This window comes from Triturus cristatus, chromosome 6 (assembly GCF_964204655.1).
Source record: "Triturus cristatus chromosome 6, aTriCri1.1, whole genome shotgun sequence".
NCBI lineage: Eukaryota > Metazoa > Chordata > Amphibia > Caudata > Salamandridae > Triturus > Triturus cristatus.
Window position 1 is genome coordinate 84147198 of NC_140589.1, and position 18713 is coordinate 84165910.

Below are 18713 nucleotides of genomic sequence, written 5' to 3' on the forward strand. Positions count from 1 at the left end.
ATTGTTGAGAAAAAATGCTTGAAAAACGACTGGTGCAGCAGCTAAAACAGACTGTGGGAGTGGTTAGGCCAAAGCTAGGCCCTCTCTTGAAAGTTACTCTGCCCCCCTGACAGACAAGCTGGGCAGTACCTCAATGCAGAGCTGGGTGAAGGAGCAGGAGAGATGAGTAAGCCACTTCCGTCTAAACAAATTCCTGGAAAAGCCACACAGCAACAGGTAAGGGCTTCGGAAGACAGCTACATCATTTTGAGACTGGTTCTGACAGAACATTCGGCATAATAAGGCTAGAAACGGGCTTCAGAAAACAGAGCTAACCGGGAGGCGGCCATCTTGTTTTGCATGCTCGCGCGAGTCCTAGGTGAGCCCTTTCCATGTTCAGGTAACCCATTGTTCTTTAACTCACTATGCCACCTCAGTTTTACCCTGCTCCAATTGCCACAATCCACCTCAAACTGCCAGACCAAGTCCTCCCTGAACTGGAACACAATCAACTCAAGACCGGTTTCACCTTTCGTGGATCTGACGCTAGGCTGATTTGCTTATGGCTGGGTCCAAACTAAGGTGGCACGGTGGCCGTCTTGACAAGAAGGAACTGACTGGATAGCAACTTATTTTATGGCTCTCAGGAAACAAATAGGAATGTCAGTATGTGGATGAGTGGTCAATCCTGTTTATATGTTCATGAACAGCATATTACTGAATTCTGCTGTGAGTAACTGTATTAAAAATGCAGATAGGTCATTGTGATAAGAGACTGACTGAAGGGCAAGTTGGTGCTTGGCTAGCACAAAATCAAGAGATAGGGAACAGCACTGCAAAGTATACTATGCCGTGTTCACAAGTTGGCTGCTGCAACGAATAGCTGTGGTACAGATGCTGCTTTTCTGTTGATGAAGATACGATTTAGCATTGCCAGCAAGTTATCGCCTGGCTGGCAGCTAATGAAGAGGAGGCTAAAAGTGCTTAGCAATGATGTTTTCAACTCCCTTCACATGATTAGTTGACCTGCTGAGGCAACACATCTATTGTTACGGCAAGTTACTAACTAGACAGCTTGTGCTTTGTCGATAGTGCTTGGCAGCGCAGTAGCTTCTGTCTTCATGCCCATGTATAGAGTAACGCTTCTGCAATCACTGGCCGATGTGGCCATCCAGCATAGGCTTCAAGGTGACATAAATGACTGGAAAGCAATTGTTGTTTGCCTAGTAATCAAGAGGATGCCAACAGTGCTTGGCAGTATGACAGCTGCTGTCTTCATGCCACTGCATAGGATATTGGCTTCTAAAATCACTGGCTGGTGTGGTCGTGCAGCATATGCTACAAGGTGAGAAGAATGACTGCAGAGCAGTTGTTGCTTGCCCTGCAATAAAGAGGGGAATAAAAGTGTTAGGTGTGATTTACTTATTCCCTTGATAGACTACTTATTTCAGCAGTACTCACGCTGCTTGACCACAACTACAGACTTAGAAAACCACATCACAACCTAAAAATCCAAGTCCTGAGATATTTGTAGGGAGACGATTCCCAGCTTGTTCCACCCAAAAGGAAGAACCCCCCTTTTCTGATCTGTTTGATGTTAGGGATCACAACATGTAAACTGTGCGAGGAGTGTAAGGCGCTAAGAGGACAATAGTGTATAAATTTGTCTGTGAGGTATAGCAGACCAGAGCCTAAAATGCCAGGTACGCAAACACTAAGGTCTTTAACAAAATCCTTTTGTTGATTGGCAACCAGTGCAGGGCATTGAGATGTTGAGAAACATAGTCATGTCGAGGAATGTTTTGCAACAGACACACAGCTGTGTTTTTGACCAACTGCAGATGAATATTGTGCAAAGCTGATAAACCCAAATATAGCGCATGTGCGTAATCCATCTTGAAGTGATCAGGGCATGGACCACCATTTTCCTTGAGTGTAGTGGAAGGAGAAACAGGAATTTCTTTAAGGACCAAAGTGTGGCAAAGCATCATCCCACCACTGAAATGATCTGAGGTTGAAATGACTGTTGCCAGTCAAATTTAACTCCCAAATTCCTAGCCACTACGGCCGGGGGAAAAATGAGAATGGTGACATCCGTACAGCCTGACCTATGTTTCCCAAAAAGTAGGAAATTTATTTGAGCGCCTGGCTCCCACCCCAATATCCCCCAATTTTTGGTGGAGAATGGCGTGGGAGACAGTCAGCTTGATGGAGCCGATCACCTCGAGAAGGGTCGATTCAATACTGGGTGAAAGTCCAACTGAGAAGGATGTAACAGTCTGGATCCTTCGAGATACCTTGAAAGTTGAATGTTAATTAATTGTTTTAACATTTTAGAAGGTGCAGGGAAAAGTGATAGAGGATGAAAATTGGAATATATATTGAAATCAGACATTGCGGGAGACCTTCCGTGGGTGTTCCAAGGTTCTATCCCACTTCCTTTGGGTCAGCTCGCATTCAGTATCGGTCACCCAGGTGTGCCGGAGTGTTAACAACAGGTCATGTGCTTTATGTGCAAAGGTTTTAGTAAGCCCAGTTATGAGCGGACGGCCAGTACCCATAGTGTGCAGTGTGAGTGAAGGGATGCGAGTCAGGATCTGTGTCAACTATGCCCCGTGACGCTCCAGTTCCCACAATAGTTGACCAGACCCCAGGAATAGTCCTGCGGGGAAGTACGTGTGTTCTAAAAGTTTGTTAAAGAGAATGAAGGTTACTTCATGAAATAGGTCACCCAGGGTTCTCACCCTTGCCATCTCCCAAACCTTCACACCTTCTCTCCCTAACTGCACCCGGAAGGATCTCAGAGGGATCTCCCGAGCATACTGCAGCATCTCTGGCATGACCCGCACTGTCCTTCTAAGACTTGCTTATGCCCACATTTTGCTCTGGTTCGAACTTGTGAGATGAGTTTTTGTCTAGGATTGGATGAGATAAGACTTCTTTATCTTAGATAGAGTCATTCTAAGTCCCTTCCTGGTGCAACTGTGCTCAGGCATAATTATAGGTAAGGTGCTAAAAGACTGATGTCTGCAAGAAGTGGCTCCAGGCTGGAGGGAAAGGCTAAAGGCATAAAGAAAACAGTGTTAATGATGGTCACGGGTGCACCAATGATTTGCAGAAGATGTACTGGAATCCAGGAGATGAGGAGGAATAAGAAAATTCAGGAAGAACCAGAACAGCAGATCTGAAGAGAAGAGTCAACAGTAGCAGGTCTCAGAGAAACCTCTAAGGAAAAAAATAGGGACAAAAGTAGAACACAGAGGGGCAAGAAAACTGCAGAAAATGCTCAACTTTGTTGCAGCACAGTGAGAATTTTGAATTCTCCTTTATAGAAAGAAATATAGCAAACAGAAAGTATCTGTTCACATGAATCACCTTGGATTGGGATTCCATCTTGAATTGGGGTAGTAGACAGGTTATGAATCCTGGCCTGGATTCCAGTTTGGGGACAATTTGTAAACACTTGGAAACATTTGACTTCTTTGAGTTCTGACTTAGACATTGATAATGCCCATCCTGCCAGTCTAGCACCATTCTCCATGGACTGCCAGCGTCCAAGAGGAGCACTATCATGCCGCTTGTGCTTGCTCGTCCCAAAGCTCGCGAGATGAGGGCTGTGGCCCAGCCGAGCTGCAGACAGGAAACGCTCCCCAGCTCCACCAGACAGGAAGCACCTGAAGCATTGAATGCCTGTGCCAACCAGACAAAAAGGCCCAAGATGTCCCAATGGGACCCCACTGCGCGAACTCTGAGCAGGCGGGACAGTTTTGCAGTGCTGTTCTTAAAAGTTAAATATTTATAGCACATAATACTCCAGCCCCTGTTCAGATGTCTTGTCTGCAAAGTTTCTGTTCAGATACATTTTGTCTGCAAGGAAATGTCTACAGTGATAAACCACCAACCTCTAGAAAGCCAAAACTTGATTTAAAAACATGTAGAGTGGGAACTTTCCAGGACGCCAGCATCACAATCTTTAGCATACACTTAATTGGTAGTGCAGATTGGAAGGGGTTGCTGGGTGTGTGTAAACATGCATACAGGCGCACATCTGTATCTATTTGTCTGTAGTGCTCTTGGATTTGTACCGGAACTTATGTTTGCCTCAACAGTGAGTCCATGAAGAGAACTCATCTCCCTTTTCCAAAAGGTACCTGGCCATATGTTTATTTGATACAGAGGGAGGGAGGAGTCAAGGTTCCCTTGTTCCCTGCTCATATAAAACGTACTTACTAAGGATATGCTATGAGATTCAATATATACTGATCACACGTGGTCCAGAAAGACTTGGCAGCTTTCATGAGAAGATCTGGGTGGGAACTGCTGTACACCACCATCAGGCACTTTAGATTGTAGATTTTTTAATCCATGGAGAAGACAAGGACTGATAAATGTGAATACCGAAAGTCTGAAAATTAGGATTTTTCTTGAGGTATTCACAGAAGGCATTTAGGAGTCCTAAAGTTAGGACTCCTAACTTCTGTGAATACCGAAATGAGTAAGTGCCTTCTGTGAATACCAAAATGGTAGCAAGTTTAGCATTTTGTCTTAAGTTAGTTCTGTGAATCGGGCCCACTGAGCCGCTCATGTCAGTGTCGGGTGTCAGAGCATTTTGCACCACACACACATTACACAGAGACAATCAATCATACATATGTAAATCTGTGTATAGGAAATGTTCAATAAGCCAGAGGACTGCAAGGTGTAGGAGCAGCATGTAATCCATACTGGTAGGCAGTAGGTTTAAGAGTGCTTGGTCTGGAGAAGCACAAACTCAGAATTGAAAACAGAACACCATAGTTGGGGGCTCTCTTTAATAATAAGATCCGATTTCTACCCAAATGAACCCTTTTTGCAACATTAATCTATGCTCTAATCTATACTTTGCAGTGTACATGCAGTTCTTTGATGACAGTAAATAATTCACTGTTCTGTATTAGGATTTTAATGTATAAACTGCAAGTAACAAAAGGATCTCTCTGACAAAAGCAGTAACCCACTGACCTATTTAGATTATATGCACTTTGTGTTCTGCATGGTACACGTTCTTTGCAGTAGGTACATTAACCCTCTGTGGTATTTTATGATCAGACAAAACCTCAAGGAGACAAAACTCCTAACTCTCTCCAGGAAGAACATTAATCACTGGAGTTATCTTGACCTTTTTATTGTCGCCTGGAAATTGCTGGAGGCAAGGAGCATGGCAGCAGGTGTTTTTAAAACCAAATTAAACGTGTAAACTCGGCGACCCCTGAAGTAAGCACCTAGTGCTGTGGCACCATTCGCACTGCTCTAGAGCCGACCTTGCATGATGTCTTCAATTGTGTTATTGAAAGTCATTATAGAACTTTCAAGATTGGTGTGAAGTGGTCTTATTATATGAGCAGGGCTGGCTTTCGTGCTGTCAGCACCCGGTGTGACAATCATTTTGGGCCCTCCCCCCACTCATGACCTCCTCATTGGATTCCCTCATGCCCACAGGGTAAAAATGCCTGTCAACTCTTTCATAGACACCTTCTCACATACATTTAATTTGTTTGAAAGCACAGGTAAGGGCTGACTTTACTGTATTTCTAACCAAACAAACCCTTCGCAGCAACATTGAAAATAGATAATGAAAGACGGGGGGGAATAGAACTTCCTAACCTATTTTATGTAGTTTACATGCAGCTCTTTGGTGACAGTTTGTAATAGGCCCTGTTCTATATTAGGGTTGTATCTTATGAACTGCAGCGACAAAAGGATCTCGTGCCAAAGGCAGTAATCGGCTCAGCTATAGACATAAAACACAGATCAATATGGTACGAGTTCTTTGCAGCAGGTATATTAACCCTCTGCGCTACTTTATGGCAAGTGAAAACTGCCACTAGACAAAACTCTGATCTCTCTCGCTAGCAGGAACATTAATCACAAGAGTTGTTTTGACATTTTTATTGCTGCCTGAAAGCTGGATCCACATGGAACTCTGCAGCAGGTAGTTTAAATTGCAAGATATCACTAAACACAGTGACCCCCTTGAAGCCAGGGCCCCCTCCCCAGGTCAGCGTCCACTGCGGCTGCACCAGTCGCGCTGCCCTGAAGCTGGCCCTGAATCTGAGGCTAAGTGTGAGCTGGGCAACAGGACTCACGTCTCTTTGAAGTTTTGAAATATCTTCTTGGGTGATCTAAGAGTGGGGAATTACAGAAGCCCACGCGGTTATTGTCTGCTGTGAGCATTATGGTGGTTTTGCATTGACGTTTCACTAGAGAATGGACTCTGAAGTAGAGGATGGAAGGCACTTTTGATATTTAGGGTTATGTAGGAAGAGAAGACAAAAGCTCTGTCAAAGTGCACAATGATGTTGCATACTTTGTCTACTATGGGCACGTGAGGCCATGAGAAGAGGAGGAATGATGGGAATTTGCACACAGAAGTAGAATCTCAGATTTCGTCTGCATAGGGAGACCCTTTTCAGACAAGACTCAACATCCTGTTGGCAACTTGCCAGTGAGCTTCTGTCTGGAGAGCAATTATCTAGTTTGAGGTAAGTCTGAGTGTCGTCAAAGTGCAGGTGATTTTCTAATGTCATACAAGTCAAGGAGATCCTCTAGCGGGCCCATTTGTATGTTGAAGCGGTTCTGTCGAGAACAAGTCTTGTGGAAATCCATAAGAGATGGTGGACTTTTTGGAGAGGAAGTGTCAAATTGAACTCACTAGTTGCAATGTGTGAAAGTTTGAATAGCCATGTCCCTCTAATACCTAAGGCCACTATAAGGCATTTAAGGAACACTTGATGGTCAAGGGTGTCAAATGATTCAGGGAGGCCCAGTTGTAGAGGGATCGTGCTTGGTTGGAATTCTAATGCTTAGAAGCACGCTTTAAGCTTGATTGGCGGAATCTGGACCGGGAATCATTCAGTGAGTCATTTACTCCTGGTTTAAGAAGACTTATGTCCTAATTTAGAGCTTGGCAGACAGGTTACTATGTTACAAACATGAGGAATATCCAGTCCTCCATATTATAAGTGCCATAGCATATGGAGGGGTCCTGTGGGTGAGAGCCAATAGAAATGCTTGACGTCCCGGAATCATAGCAGCGAGGCTTGTGAGAGGTGGGCTAGTCATCAAACTGTTGTCTCAGTTATTTTTGTGAAAACAATTAGTATGCAGTTCCTATCAAAAAAGAAAGACAATGACGGGTCGTAACTGTAAGGTTGAAATCAGTAAAACGCAGGAGAGGAATCTCCTTATTTGGAAAAAGACCCTCATACACCCAACAAGTAGGTGTCTTGCTTCATCATCGGGTCTGCTCCTATTCGGGCCGGCGCTGCAATGCCCGATCAGGCGCCCGTGATGGGGCCTACTTAACGGAGATCTTTATTCCAAGGCCGACAGGTGAAATGTGAGTAAGGGTCCTAGTGTAGGTGAATGTGGAGTGTAAAGTGTATAGGGAAAGATAGTCCGATCAAAATAGTTTTAATGAAGTTGGCTACTCCCCTAATTAAAATGAAAAAATCGCTTATAGTCACTCAATGATGTGCATTTATACGCTAATGAATTGAGGTCGACATGTTTCTTGCCTTACTATCAAATCAATGGCAATTCCTCAGGACCTAATCAAATACTACCTACACATTTTTTGGTGGTGGTCACCCAACACTAACAGTGAAAAGCGGCCACCTCTACAGCACCCTAAAAAATGTGGGGGTACCTTTGGTTTCAACAAAGATTATAAAGTGTTAACTTGTAATAATAAAAACAGTTAGAACAGTCAAAACAAAGCAATACAATGTCATTTCCATAAGGACCAATACTATTGGTTCAATTAGTGACAGTGCGTCAAACGCATGCAAATGGCCCATGGGCGGTGACATGCTTGATGCATCCATACTGTATTCAATCAATAAATGAGCATTCAGGTGATGAAGATTAAAATTAGTGAATTTCTTGCACTAGATATAAATTTCGAAGGTATAACAGTTATGAAATGAATAAATACCAATCCACGAGAAAATCCTCACCCTTATTGAGTCTGTTCCGGGCCATAATAGTAGTACCGGTCGCCGTCGACACTGAATTCTAGTGCCCTGATATATAGTAAGATTAAAGTTAGCTCTTAGAAAGATACTGAAAACGATCGGCATAAGTGATAAACTCCGGGTGATATCCGGGAGAAAACACTGTATACGGATTACCTTTGTAACGAATGACGAGGTAAGTAAAAAAGTAGAGTTAGTCAAATAAGTCTCCAATCGAGTACAACGGGTTGGAAAGATAAGGCACCCACTTAGATTAGCGCGGAGGCAAAAAGTGAAAGTAAACCTTCAATGAGGTAACCCATACAATGTGGCATGTATAAACAGCAAGTGATGTTCTCATCAATGTAATGAACACTTGCTGCTCGTGGGAACTCTCACCAAACCTGAAAGGGGTAGCCGTGAAGTTTCGAGGGGCGGCAACGCTAATGCGTGTCTATTTGTCAAAAGAACACAGTATATTTACTCACGGTTCCCTCAGCAGAATCACGAAGTTAATCCTACCCATACGGATCGACCGGTCCACCGTTCTGTGAAGCAGAATCTGACAACGGAAGGTATAAAGGAAAGGCAGCTCGGGGTGGGCGTTTCCACAGGGACTTCCGGGTGGTTGCGTGGATTACTAGAAAGCCGACCATTAGACGGCGCCATGTTGAGAAGGTGATCACATGACCCCAACCGAGTCATGTGGTCTAAGGGAGGTCCAATCCGGACCTAGCGATCTGGTTGCTATGATCGCAATATACCTCAATGCATTAGATGTGAGAGGGAGACAATTGAGCACGATCTACATCAAACGGGTGAGTGATGGAATAACCCGAACAAAGTGTTATTTCGGGAAAGAGGTGTTCCTAAGCACACGTGGATAGTAGTACTGCAGAGGATATGACAATATGTAATGTGAAAAATATCAATCAGGGCTTGAATGATAAATATTGATAGCCACAGAGGTGAGGGCTAGCGCTTCATAGACGTTGTCAACTCCTAATGATGGAGATGCCCGAAAAAGGAGGGACAAAGGTGGTATATTGTCTTAGAATGATCTCATGAGAAAGACCCAGTGTCTAGATAAGGTTGTAGTGGATACAGGTTCAAGTATCCAGAAAAAGATAAGTCACTATAAAAATCGCTCAGTTATGAGGTTAGAAGACTCCAAGGGATGTCTTCGTTAAGTCCTGATTTATCAGACAACAGTCTTAGGACCCACTGTTGTTCTAAACGAAACAAGGTGTCTCTTGACATACCCGGGTGCGCTTCCAGAACACACCAATCAAAGGAATGGGGAAGATGTTGTGTTTCTTTAAAGTGAGTGGTCATTTTAGTGTTTGTCTTTGCACATCTAAAATTGCTCCTGTGTTCCATCATTCGTACTTTCACTTGCCTTGTTGTCATCCCTATGTAAATAAGGTTGCAAGCACACCTCACCATATAAATGCAATCAGCTGTGTTACAGTTGGTATGTTTTGTCAACCGCCAGCTAACACCATTAGGGAAATTCAATAGTTTTATGACCTTAGTTTGAGGACAGACAGAAAATGATCCGCAAGGGAAGTGTCCCTGGACTGGTGGCAAGTCCCAAAGCGTTTTCTGTACCATGTTGTGGTGTTTCTTGGGTCTAGTGTGTATCAACATATCTTTTATGTTGCTAGTTCGTTTAAAAGCGAACCTTGGTGTAGAGAGGTTCAGTGTACCAGTGTTGAGGATACCCCAATTGTTACGAATGATGTACCTTAATCGATTGGCATAAGAGGTCTATGTGGTGACACATGTGAGGACCTTATCTGGTTCTCTGATCCTGTCCTCCAACAACCCCTCTCGATTGTTGTTTCTCGCCCTTTTATAAGCTTCGTCAATAACCTGTTTAGGATATTCACGATGAAGAAGATCTTGCTTTAACGTGTTAGCTTCCCTTTTGTAGTCACCAAGGGTGCTACAGTTCCTTCTGATACGGAGGAACTGGCCAACAGGTAGATTTTGTCTAAGTGCCCTAGGGTGATGACTACTGAAAATGAGAAGACTGTTTCTGTCAGTAAGTTTTCGGTATAGGGTGGTGGAAATTATCCCCGCCTCCAACTTTATCAAGAGATCTAGAAAAGGAATCTCGCTCGTTGAAATTGTGTTGGTGAATTTCAAGAACGGGTTGAGAATGTTGATCCAAGGGCAAAATTCGTTGCATTTAATAAAGTCTCCCTTCCAAAGGATAAGTATGACATCTATAAACCGTTTCCACAGTAAGATGTTGGAAAAGTATGGATTATCAGTGTGAAAAATCTTGCGCTCTTCAAAAGCCGACATGTACAAACATGCCAGGCTGGGAGCGAAGGTACTACCCATTGAAGTACCTTGGGTCTGGTGGTAAAGTTGGGTGCCAAACTGGAAGTAATTTTCTGTAAGGGCAATGGTGGCACATTCCATAATGAATGACACTGGGGTGGGGGAATCCCACTCGGCATTGTTTAAGGTGTCTTCGATGACATCTAAGGTCGCTCTTTGGGGAATATTGGTGTAGAGGGCCTCAACATCCAAAGTAACCAAAAGGTTCACCTCATTAGGATGTTGGACCCCCTCTAGGAGACGTAATACATCCGTTGTATCTCTAACAAAGGAAGGGGTCTCCTTGACAAAAGGTTGGATCAAATGATCGACAAATTTAGAGAGAGGCTCAAGTACAGAACCGATACCGGACACGATTGGTCGTCCAGGTACAGGTGTCATCCCTTTATGGATTTTTAGGAGACAATAGAAATAAGGTACAATAGGTTCTTTGGTTGTTAAGAAATCAGCTTCTTTTTTCGAGATCCACCCCACTGATCCAGCTGAAAAAGTCATGGCAGTGATGATGTTGTGTAATCTCTGTGTGGGGTTTTCTCTTATCAGAGTGTAGTACCTTCTATCACTCAAGTGTCTCTCGCACTCAATATTGTAGTCTTCTGTGTTCATGATTACAGTCGCCCCACCCTTGTCGGCTTGTTTAATCGTAATAGCCTCATCGCTTGCCAAAGCCCTGAAGCAGTGGTCTCCTCGGTGGATAAATTATGAAGGGGGACTGAGGTTGCCCTTGTATTGAAATCTTTCAATAATGCTTGTTCAAAAGTCAAAACCTCGTTGGGAACCATTGCACTGGTAGGAGTGAACGTGGATGGTTTATGAAGGCCTGAATCGTCAGTGGTATATGCCGGTTGGTCATGGAAGAAGGCCTGCAAGCGAATCTTGCGAAAAAAAATTTGTATTTCGCAGCGATCCCTGAATGTATCGGTTCTTGGAGTAGGGACAAAGCCTAATCCTTTCTGCAGAACCTGTTCCACAGTGTGCGAAATGGCTCTGGAGGAAAGATTGATGATCAATTTCTTTTCCCCTTGGTTTGACTCCTGGTTTACACTGATCCTGTTGGTTGATCCTGCCATTGCACTCTTTTTTGGCCTCTTCTGCGCCCTCTTCCTCTGCCCCAACCTCTGTCTAAAAAAGGAGGTGCAGGTCCAGTTTGGTAGAAGGGTGGTGGGCGTTGTGGATATAATGAGTACTGCCAAAAGGGTGGTCCTTGGTAGGGCGGAACATTGTAAGAAGGAAACATGGGTGGTTGGAAGGGTCGTGTCTTTCTATTGTTCCAACTCCCAGTGTTAGAATCGTTACTAGATGTGGATCCTCTCCGTGAAGTGTTGGAGCTTTCATCTGAGGAATATCCAGTTACGGAACTGGTATAGTCCGCCTTAAGATAAGGGTAGACTTTCTCAGTTGAAAATTTCTGGATGTCTTTTTGCAATTTAGAAATGTTTTGTTTCATGAGATATTCTCTATTTTCAGGAATTTCCGCATTGATCTCTGACAACTTACTCTTATAGGCTGCTGTCTGAATTGTGACTTTTATAGCACCCTCTGCTGCTTGAATTCTAATTAATAAAGCATCTGCAATTCTTTTTGCTGTGTTTATTATTAGAATTAGCCAGTCCCTAGTGCATTTCCAAGCAACTAGGGACCATTCTTTCTTAAAAATGGCGTATTCTAAGAAGAGAAGGGGGAAATTGTTCACAATGAGGCCATTAGGGGCTATGTTGGCTCTCAAATATTCGGTCATCATTGCCCCGTGTAGAGTAACCTTAAGCCACTCATGCTTAATATTGGATAGAGATGACCAATCCTCTGATTGGCTGACCGAGGCAGAACTGCCATCAGATCCCAACAAGGACGGTGCTCGTAGTATCTCAGCTGCTGCTTCATCACCGAAGCTTAATCCTTGATAGTCCTCCATAGGATTGATAAGGAGATAAGGAGGTCCTTATGGAAATGACATTGTATTGCTTTGTTTTGACTGTTCTAACTGTTTTTATTATTACAGGTTTACACTTTATAATCTTTGTTGAAACCAAAGGTACCCCCACATTTTTTAGGGTGCTGTACAGGTGGCCGCTTTTCACTGCTAGTGTTGGGTGACCACCACCAAAAAATGTGTAGGTAGTATTTGATTAGGTCCTGAGGAATTGCCATCGATTTGATAGTAAGGCAAGAAACATGTCGACCTCAATTCATTAGCGTATAAATGCACATCATTGAGTGACTATACGCGATTTTTTCATTTTAATTAGGGGAGTAGCCAACTTCATTAAAACTATTTTGATCGGACTATCTTTCCCTATTTTAAACTTCACTTTACACTCCACATTCACCTACACTAGGACCCTTACTCACATTTCACCTGTCGGCCTTGGAATAAAGATCTCCGTTAAGTAGGCCCCATCACAGGTGTCTGATCGGGCATTGCAGCGCCGGCCCGAGTAGGAGCAGACCCGATGATGAAGCAAGACACCTACTTGTTGGGTATGTGAGGGTCTTTTTCCAAATAAGGAGATTCCTCTCCTGTGTTTTACTGATATCAACCTTACAGTTACGACCCGTCATTGTCTTTCTTTTTTGATAGGAACTGCATACTAATTGTTTTCACATAGTTTAATGGGTACGTATGCTGGACCTCATTGTCAAAGCCCTTGTCCTCCTTCCCCCTTTTTTGACTCTATCAGTTATTTTTGTTGCAGAAAATTGTTCTTAATCGTAGTGTTTTTATTTCTGCAGGTCACGACTACATCGTCCATTATGGTCAAACAAGGCCATGACCCTGCATGTTGGAGGCAGCCCATGGTGCTAATGGCTGTGGCTGAAGACAATTACAATCCCATTTTCCTACTAATTCATGGTATCAGCGGATCATACATGGAACTGCGTGTCTGACATTATTCTCAATCAGGATTTGTCATTAGAAAGGCCCTGCTATGCCCGTCTAGTAGTACCCACTCTGGTGCAGTACTCACTGTTAAAGTATACTGGGAATGATGGTTTTCAACTCTCTAAAGCACCCCGAGTTGTGCCTTCTGGGCGCGGTGGGAACATCGTTGTTTCAATGTAAATTGTGGCATCGCTGACCTGGACTATGACTGTACCTGGAATAGGGAACCCAGGGTAGAGCTACTCTGCATCCTGTGGGGGATGGTGGGGGAAAGCACTATCAGAAAAAAGATCCCTTTTTGCAGTCAAATTCCCTAATACTGGCTTAGGGGCATATCAGCAAGGGCCGGCGATAATTATCGCTAAGCGCACTTAGCGCTAGGATAATTATCGCCGGCTATCGCTGCTTTCTATCGCTGAGATAGCGTGCTATCAGCAATGTGTTACAATTAAAAGAAAGCTAGGTAGTCCAGGGATGTGGTCCAAGATCTTAGCTTTATTCTTTAGATAGGATCCACAACAAGTTCAGATTAAGCTTTGATTAATATCCATAAATGTCCCACCAGGAGCAGCCTCCCTGCTGCTCAGCCTGCTCACTCCAACTGACACTCACAGCCTCACCAGGCACCCAAGCATTCCACGACATCATAAATCATCCAACATTCCAGACATTTCCAAGCACACTAACTCTCATTCTGGCTGAGCAGTAGGGAAGAGATACATAGGCAAAGGGGAACGGCAAACAGTAGATTATAACACATCCCCCTTTCTAAGGAAACCAAAACACAATAAAAGCAAATGGAAGTACATCAGGCAATCAAGATAGGAAATACATTAGAATATCAAAAATGCATGAAAAGACAATGAGCAATGAATCAAAGACATATCAAACAAATTAAATGCATGACAATTCATTTAGTCAACAATTCACGCACCAACCATCACTAAAAGTCAAATTAATATTTCAAAGGTAAAACCAGAGAAACCACGTTAGACTCATATCAAAGTAAATGCAGAAACCTCGTAAGACTCATAACAAGATAAATATAAAGAAGCTTCATAAGAAGGTGTCTTCTCAAACCAGGAAAAACATTCACCCACACATTCCAAACAGTGAGGGAACTAACAAAGTCATGTCAACCATTTACCACAAATCAGTGGCAACACAGAGAAGCTTCATAAGAAGGCGTCTTCTCATAACTAAGGAAAAACCACTCACCCACACATTCCAAACAGTGAGGGAAATTGACAAACTCATGTCAACCTTTTACCACAAATCAGTGGCAACACAGAGAAGCTTCATAAGAAGGCGTCTTCTCATAACCAAGGAAAAACCATTCACCCACACATTCCAAACAGTGAGGGAAACTGACAAACTCATGTCAACTAATTACCAAATAAGAGGTAACACAGAGAAGCTTCGTAAGAAGGTGTCTTCTCATAACTAAAGAAAGACCATTCACCCACACATTCCAAACAGTGAGGGAAACTGACAAACTCATGTCCACTAATTACCACATAACAGAGGTAACACAGAGAAGCTTCGTAAGAAGGTGTCTTCTCTTAACACAGTCCAAACAGTGAGAGAAACCTTCCACTCACACAGGTGACACACTAATCTCAACCAAATAACCACAAAAATGGTTAACCAAAGGCTAAAAGAATACTAGGGGTGAATACTCTATCCCCTAAACTCCAAGTACTCATCAGGAAGCGTACAACTTAAAGTGTATTAACACAACAACGCACACTAAAGTGACCAGGGACACTACACACCCCCACTATTCCACAATACCAAACAAAGACATCACGCACATCCCCTAAAAGAAACTGATCTCCACATGGAAAGATACAACATCCCCAAACCAGGATACACTATAGACCAAATGCCCCACAACCACATACAATATCATAATAGGGTACACACTTTACCCCCCCCACCAAACAGTGTTAAACAGTAAAAAAAACTCAATTAAAGTCTTTCTTCCGAGATCATCACCAAGTTCTTGTGGTTGTTGGGATCCAAGACCATGTAGTGCAATGACTCCCTTGTGGCTAATAGAAGAGAAACACATCGAGCCGGTAGATTCCGATCCCAGAAAAGCACCATAAGAATCGCCATCGCCATCACAGTTAAAACACGAAGAAAAATTTGTAACCCAATCCAAAATGGCCGCCACGTTTAGTGACGCTATGCGTCAACATAGCCCAATCTAAGATGGCCGCCACAGCGTACAGCGTAACGGGAGCGTCAGTTTCTACTCAACGCGATCCAAGCGTTCTTCCAAGCCGCGTGAAGATCGTTGCCATGGAGCCAGCAGCGCGCGTTGGAGCTCGCGAAGCCTTTAAAACAAGTAAGTGAACAACGGCCATTCATCGCATGTCCACCAGGTCAATGAACAAAATCCAAATGATAACCTTGCGATGAGCAGTAAATCCAATCCAGTAGCTTGTCCCCAAACAAACAGATGGTGTAGTAAATCCAATCCAGTAGCTTGTCCCCAAACAAACAGATGCTGCAGAAACCGCCAGAATAAATAACCAAAACCCCTCTGGTGCGCCAAAGAGCTGGTGTTCTAAAGTCACAAATCTTCAAACAAATAGGATCAAATAGCCATTAGCCATCAAACACCCCAGCTTGTCATGAAAATCACCCAGTCTCGATAAAATTCTCAATTGAATCGCTGATGCGGTCCAGCAAGTTGCATCGAACACCGCAGCTTGTCATAAAAATCACTCCGCCTTGGTAAAATTCTCAAATGAATCGCTGATGGGGTCCAGCGAGTTGCGCACAGACAGAAAAGATAAAGTCATGTAAGGCAGGCAACGTGCAAGGAGACAGAGATGAAAATTAGCACTTCTGTCAAACAAAAGTCAAATGCCCTGGTCTGCAGGCTGTCTTGTTGACAAAGGACACTGGTGGGGCTGACCAGAGCGTAACTGTTGTAATCCTTCTTCTTGGGAATCCTTTTTCTTGTGGTTCCAGAGCATACCTTTGGTTAGACAAATCCTTAGTTTCAGTAGCAGAGTAGTCCTTCAGCAACACGCAGGTTCTTTGAAAATCGTCGCCAGTGTTGTAATTAAATAAAAGTCCGGTAGCCAGGTTAAGTATAGGTATGCTGTAGGTTTATTCTCAAGTACAGCCTTAGGTAGATTACTGGAAGTCCAGGTGATGCCCCACCAGGAGCAGCCTCCCTGCTGCTCAGCCTGCTCCTGGTGGGGCATCCCATCCTCGTCGCCAGTGTTACAATTAAAAGAAAGCTAGGTAGTCCAGGGATGTGGTCCAAGATCTTAGCTTTATTCTTTAGATAGGATCCACAACAAGTTCAGATTAAGCTTTGATTAATATCCATAAATGTCCCACCAGGAGCAGCCTCCCTGCTGCTCAGCCTGCTCACTCCAACTGACACTCACAGCCTCACCAGGCACCCAAGCATTCCACGACATCATAAATCATCCAACATTCCAGACATTTCCAAGCACACTAACTCTCATTCTGGCTGAGCAGTAGGGAAGAGATACATAGGCAAAGGGGAACGGCAAACAGTAGATTATAACACAATGCTTATCTCCAAAGCGATAGGATTGCAAGCGTTAGCTGGAAAACAGTGTGATTATTGCTGGAAATCCAGCGATAATCGCACTGTGACCGGCGATACCTTGATGATAGGGCAGGGTGGTCTTAGCCATGTAACCCACCTCCCTTTTGATTACATGGCTAAGTCAGATTACAAGCAGGCGTAAGGAAAGTAGCGATAACTGGTGTTAGCGCTACTTTTCTTATCGCTATGCTTCTTAGCGATTCCCTTGATAATTGGAGAAATGCCGGTTAGCGACATTTCTCCAGTTATTTTGGGGAGGAACTCCCACTTTGCATCTCATTAGAGATGTAAAGCTGGGCGTTCCGTAAACAGGCGCTAAGGCATGGATTCACGCGTTAGCGTGTCCATGCTGATATGGCGATAAAATTATCGCTGCTTTTCGTCCGAAAACGGACGCTAAAGCGGCGATAATTTTATCGCCTCGCCTTGCTGATATGCCCCATAGTTACTACAGCGTTTAACATTCGCTCAGTCACCAATGCAGTCTTACATGCAGAACAATGTGTCAGATTATTGATTCAATTTAATTCCAATCAGAAATGAAGCAAGTTTCCTCTATTTCCTTGACTTCTGAAAGGTTGCCCATTCTGCTTTCATCTGAAGGGGTCTCCCTTTCATTTATCAGTGCAGTGTTTCTCTGAACCTCAAAATCTCCAATGTACACACCTGCCCGAGGCAGGTTGAATGCGATGAAGGTGAATGTGGCCCCTGGATGCAGTGGGCAATAACTTCTGAACCACCTACTGAATGAGTCACTAACAGCCTGATTACACTAATGACTGCTGCAATGTGTTTATCTATTGCCTTGATATATTTTTAAGTTGATGGGTGTTTACATAACATGTTTTATGTGATAGTTTATGTATGTACTTATGATCTGCACAAACTGTAATAATTCTTTACAGTATCAAATATACTGCTGTGGTAGGTACATAAACTGGTCTCTCCGGGGTGTTCTCATTGTAATTACAGGTAACAGAATGTGCTTACTTGTCACACTGCCTGACAGTAAAGCGGTCTCAACAAGCACAGGGCTTCCTTTTTGCTGTTATCTATGTCACCTATTAAGTGCCTCTAGAAAGATTGTGGAAGCTACATTTCTTAGGAGCAGAATTTAAAAGTGTTTATTTTCAACAGGGTTACAGCCACAAATTGTATGCAAAGATTCTCCACCTGCTATAGTCCTTAAAATCCTGCATTACAAATTCACATTCTATCAAACTTTTGTTATTGCTACTTACTTCAATACCTTTTTTTGTTGTTTTGAAGTGCACCACTCTTTCCCTTCTTCCTTCTGCCTGCCTCTTTTATATACAATTTTCTCTAAATCGCATGCCTCTCTGTCTGAAGCTCTTTAGGAAACCATAACTATCTTATGGATTCCATCAAGCAGTTGCTTCTCACAGAGCCCTCTCTAATTACCACACCGGTGTCAATAATGTACCACAAAGAAACTGGCATGAATGCATGGAATGCGCATGCAGAATGAACCCCAAAAATGAATGGTCTGATGCCTAACTTTGGGCTCACGGGTAGCGTGCCACTCGCTGAAAGTGCTTCAACGCCTTGACAGGGGTAGTAAGCGCTATATAAACGCAAGTTAAGCACATGTGCAAGGAGATTTATTTCATCCATCAAAAGTCTAAATTTACCAGGGAGCAGGGTAGTCCGAAGGCACATTTGTCTATATGTAGATTGGGGTCGCTCATCGCGGGCGGATCTGCCATTTTGGAGACTTTATCCTCCTCTGAGAACGTGAAGAGAGCAAAGAGAGAGTCAATCATTTAGCGGGACATAGTTGACCGCAGGACTCCCAGTGGCGTGCTGCTCTGGGCACCCCTCGCAGGATGTCCTGTGACTTCCTGGTCTGTAAAGAGGGCCTGAAAGCTGCAGACTGCCACTGCGG